Source organism: Rutidosis leptorrhynchoides, chromosome 1 (genome assembly GCF_046630445.1).
Source record: "Rutidosis leptorrhynchoides isolate AG116_Rl617_1_P2 chromosome 1, CSIRO_AGI_Rlap_v1, whole genome shotgun sequence".
NCBI classification, from domain to species: Eukaryota; Viridiplantae; Streptophyta; class Magnoliopsida; order Asterales; family Asteraceae; genus Rutidosis; species Rutidosis leptorrhynchoides.
Genome location: NC_092333.1, coordinates 359,408,721 through 359,414,677, shown reverse-complemented (window position 1 = coordinate 359,414,677; position 5,957 = coordinate 359,408,721).

The window sequence follows — 5,957 nt, the reverse complement described above, 5'->3', positions numbered from 1 at the left end:
TATGAATATTTTAGTTTTTCTATCATCACCAAAACTTAAATGGAACATAATCACCATTAGTAATAATGTTCCAATAGTCTATATCTTTAGATCGGACGTACGTTTCAAATCAATGCTTCCAATAGCAAAATCCTTCACTTTCGAGAAATGGAGGCCTTTGCATGGAGCAACCTTCATTATAGTTCAAGTTCTCAAATTTTTGTTCCATGATCTTAAACTCTAAGATTTGAAAAAAATAGTCTTAATTTCTAATTAGTAATTTTTGGCAAAACGTTTAGAGCAACCGCTCTGATACCAATTGCAAGTAACTAGGTGAGAATAGTTACTTGAACTTGAACTTTAAAAATTTCTTTACGTTTTCTTGAACTTGAACTTGATATAGTGTGACTTGAAATGTTTGTTCTCAAACAATACGTATAAAATATATGTATATGTATATGTAATCAAAGAGATAAAGGAAAAGAGAACAAACACAACGATATATAGTGTTTTGGGAAGATGTTAACTAATCTTCCTTAATACACTCCCCAATTCTACGAATTGAGTTTTTCTTCACTATGATACTCCAAACTCGGTGGAGTGTCCAGATACAACACTAGTACTTCGATAAGCCGTAACTTTTGAACCCTTACGTCCCTTTAAAGACTTCACAAACACCTAAAGCTCTTACCACAAGATCCAAATGCACTATCCTAGTGAAAACACAACTACCTTCTAGATCCCTTTAAGAAGATAGTTTACAAGTAAACTTACAACTTAAGCTTACAAGTACTCTTGCTAGAATCACTATAAAAGATTACAATGAATTATAAGAATGATATCAGAAAGTATAAGAAAATATGAGTGCAAGAGGTGAGTCTTCAAATGCTTCAAGGCTTGGCTTTTATAGGAAAGAGAAATTTGCTTGGAAGTTATATGGCTCACTGCACGGTCGACCGTGGTTCGGCCGTGCACCCCTGACATCAGGTTCTTATAGCCATTTTTGTCCTTTGAAAATTGTCATTTTTCCTTGTTGAATAGCTGCAACTAAAGGCCAATTATATCTGAAATTATCCCCATTACCCTTTTTGTTTCGGACATAAGTGTGGAAGTTGACATGTCAATAAAAGAAGAAAGTCTTCAAGGTTTGACCATTTGTCACTGATTACTTAATAGGGTAATTGCAGAATTTTGTCTCTTGACAAAGCGTTATTTTCCAAAACTTCATCAACCTTTCTTAATTACTTGTCATTTTGCTAATGGAAGTATCTTGTCCTTTGGAAGATTCTTACATATCAAATGAACTAGTTTGAATCTAGTTGGAACTTACTTGGAGATTACAACAACTTACTAGTTCACAATAATACATACATAAAAATGATACATAAGAGTCATGGGAGAGCATCTCTTTTTTTGGGATTTTTAATGACCATCATTAGTATGTATTTGAATGACATTTTATAATAAGTAAAAAGTAAAACACTTTTGTATATAATCTTATTTGAGCATAAAATGTCATTAAGATGTCATTAGGTGTGATTAATAAAAATTAACATCTTTTGGTTTAAAACTCTTTTGAATTCAAAGAAGGCAACTATTATAAGTATGTTTAAAAAGGTTTTGTAAATTATAGATGCCTCAAAGTGGTCAATCTTAAAGTGGATGAATTTAGTTACAGAGAAAACTGTGGTCGATCCACGGTCTGCCGTGAGGTTGACCGCACATAATAGTTTTGAAAAATGATTGCAGCCGTTGGTGCAGGGCACCCACACTCAGACTCACGGTCGACCGTGGTGCAGCCGCATAACAATTTTACCAAGTTAATTATTTATGTATTGCTCTTTTCCTAGAGATAGTGTAGGCTTATGAACTCATGTTGTCTTACATATGATTAAGCACTTATCTCTTTTGTGTCATCATCAAAAGAAAGTGATTAGCTTTTGAATATTATTATTGGAATCTTAACCAAATATATATATATATATATATATATATATATATATATATATATATATATATATATATATATATATATATATATATATATATATATATATATATATATAGCAAGGATAGGTATATTTATATTAAACTTTTATAGTGTATATATCTTATAAATTTTTTATACAATCGGAGATGATTCTATCTACTAAAACTTGTTATGAACTTAAAGTCCTTCTTAATTGGTCTGGTCCCAATTAAGGATGTCACTAGTATCTTTAAGACAAGGGTGATTCTGGCTGTATGGCTACTTACTGTCCCTGGCACCGCACCCTTATAGAGAACAAGGGGCCTTTATTTAGGCTATACGAATAAGACGAGCCCCATTTAATTACAGGGTTTCTTAACAACAATGTTTTAGTAAATTGTTTTAGAAAAACATACAAACTGTTTTAATATAATTAACATCTTTTTAGTGGTACAGTTCTTTGGTCTAGACGTTTGAAGAAAATCGAGTGAAATGTTTTGAACTATTTTAATATATTTATATACACAACTACAAAACCTCCTTTTCAATCATGCTGTTTGTCTAAACCACTACGGCTAGCCAGGTTCTTCCATAATTATATAAATATAATTAATTCCATCTCAACCGAGATGTTAACCAAGATAATTAACGAGTTTAAGAAGATTTTGACGTTTTGAGTTTGTGTAAACCATTAACCACACAAACAGTTGGAAAGGGTATTCGTGAACCAGTAATTTAGTTGATTAACATGAATTATATAAAATAGTTTCCGAGAGTTTAATAAGTTTATATTTCGTACTTTAAAAGATATATTAATGATTTTATTATTTAATATATATATATATATATATATATATATATATATATATATATATATATATATATATATATATATATATATAATCAATATCTTACACAGTGAATATTACAGGATAGTGTAATATTACAAGACAAAGTAGCGTAATATTTAATAAATGTAATAATAGAATAGCTTATAAGTGATTATAGATGATCCTTGCAATGCTTTTTATCACCGTGATTCACTTATGTATTATTCTGTAAGATTCTGAATTTCGTGCATTAGAAAATGTTCCTGAAAGTGTCAGTAAATGTGTGCATCAGAAAGTGCCACTAAAAGTGAACCTAACACTTATGCATTTTCAGAATTTACATCAGAATCAAAATCTGTCAACCTCAGTCCCTGAACTTTTAAATTGAAGCTGAAAACTGAAATTTGGTTGAAGAGCTGCATGTATCGCGTCCTGGTTCGTCGCGATACGCGACATAGTGGGTTAAAATGCGATGGTCTGGAAACTCCTTCTCCTGACCAACTTGTCGCATTTGGGTGGGCTTTGTCGCGTCATGGGTGTCGCGAAACGCGACAGACTGTCGCGAAACGTGACAATGTTGCAGATCTGACTATTTTGACCCGTTTTTAAGGGTATCTTTTTGGGTGTTTTGGTCTTTTCACTTTGTGGACGGGTTTTTAGCCTCAAAACTGATCAAACCTTATCTCTAGCTCATTTCACACCCTCAACACTCTATTCCATTTTAGAGAGAGAAACCCATTTTAGAGAGAGTGAGCTTGGTTTGAGGAAGAAGAAGAGTAAATCGGGTCAAGTCACGAGAGTTAAAGTTGTTTATCTCATTCCTAGCTACATTTTGGTAGTGGTGATAAGTTCTAACTCCAATTTTCATTGTTTGATTCTTGTTTGGGTTAGGATTTATGTTAGTGATGAGTTATAGAACCCACTTCTTGTGAAATTTGGGGGGTTTTGGGTATTGTTAGTGTAAGTGAACCCGATTATTGTGGGTTTAGGGTTTGATGACGAATTTGGAAATATTTGTTTTGGATTTGGGTGTTAAATCACTATATTGTAAATGTGTTAGTGTCTTAATGTTCTTAAGAACATGTTAGTTGGTCAAAATGGGTGTTAACCTCGAATTGCTGTCAAACTAAGTTTTTAGTCAAGATTTGACGAATCAAGTATGTAAATGCTTGATTCATGTGTTAAATGATGTTTCGGAAATATAATCACTAGCCGTTAGTGATTTTGGGCATTTTTGGGACTTATGTCAAAATGGGTTGACTTTGATTGGGTCGAAATTGGTAAGGACTCAAATTTTGGATTAAATGGATGTTAAACGCTTTTGTTAAGTGTTAAATGATGTTTTTGGATGTAATTACTCGCGAGAAGTAATTTTGAGTTAAAATAATATTTTAATATATGTCAAACGTGGTCAACCGCAAAATGGATAAATATTACACGTGTTGGGGTTTTGGTGTAAATGACGTTCGAAATGATTACTACCTAAGTAGTAATTTAGTGTTAAGACCTAGGTTGGTCTAATTGGTGTAAAGTATAAATTGGGTTAAATTGTACTTTGTAGAGTGGGTTTGAATTATCGCCCGAAGTGGTAATTGGTTTGTGTCCATTAGGTGTTAAATGGGCGGGTTTTGGTGAGCAAGATGAGATCCCTCGACTAAGGGATGTGAGTGTCGGGTTCTCTTTAGAGGATTGTTATTTATGTGTATATTTTACCTATGTGTGGTATAGGTGGTTACTTGCTCGAATTTGAGGACGGAGATCATGTTATACATGACTTGTGCGGACATTCCAAGGTGAGTGAAATATTTATGTATGTATGTATATGATTTATTTGCCCGTGTTAATTTTGCACATAGCCATTTGTGTACATGGTTGTGAGTAATAGCCGTTAGTAAGTGATGCCATGGCCGTTTTGGAACACTTTGGTGTGATACCATAGCAGTTTTGAGAAACCTCGAGGTTAGCATACCATAGCCGTTTTGGGCGCTAACCGAATAGTCGATTCTTACTCACACGTTGATCAAGTGATGCCATAGCCGTTTTGGAACACTTGGGGGTGATGACATAGCTATTTTTGGAACACCTCAGGGTTAGCATATCATAGCCGTTTTTGGGCGCTAACGGTTATTATGAACACCGATGACTTGTTCACGAGTTCATTCCCTTGCGATATTGGTTAACCATGGTTTATACTTGTTGATGTTTAGCATTTCATTATTATTATGATTATTATGCTAATGATGTTGCTAGTTGTACGATTTGACTATACATGCTTTTGTTATGAGATTATATGCGATTATATGCATTATATGATGTCGTGGATGAGAGTAGGTAAATTGTATATGCATGTATATATTTATTCTACTCACTAAGCTTTAGCTTACTCCTCTCGTTGTTTACCTTTTTACAGATATTATGATTGTGAAGCTAGCTAGTTGTTAGACTAGATGTGTAGGAGTGCTTGGGCTCGATGGGGTAGCTTTTGGATAATTGGACACGGATTGGGGATTTAGTAGTCCTCGGGATTATGCTCTTGGTATTTGGTTGGATTATTGAGTATTAACCCGTAATTCGTGTGATTGAGTCATTATTGCAAATGCTTTTGTAATTGTCATTTGTGTACCAAGAGTCATATTAAAATGTTAAATGTGTCATTATGATAATGCGTATTCGGTTAAAACTAGTTGGAATGATGTATGTAAAGTGGATGTTTAATGGGACCTAGCTTATAAAAAAAAATGTGCTTCATTTTTAGTAAATGGATTTGGGGTCGTTACATAATCATAGACAAATATTACATATGACCCAGCTAAGACTCTTGCTCTAAGAAGTATAGACAGCTTCTTAGGAGCTTACAAGAATCACACTAATTTATACTAAACTAGCCTAAGCTTGTAGAATTATGTTGTGAGAGAGAAAGAAGGGTGAAAACACGAAACGAGAGAGAGAGAGCTCTGAGTTTTCTGAATAAATGAAATGAACATTTGAGGTCTCTATTTATAGTATAAGTGAGTCGCCAGTTGTGATCCCGAGACTCTAGTTGCTTAATGACGGGTCACCAGTTGTTAACCAGAGCTGCCAGTTTCAAGCTCCGAGTTGCAAGTTAAATAACCTGAGTCACCAATTGCTAACCCGGTTCGCCAGTTTCCAAATCTGGGTCACCAGTTTTGAAAATCCTG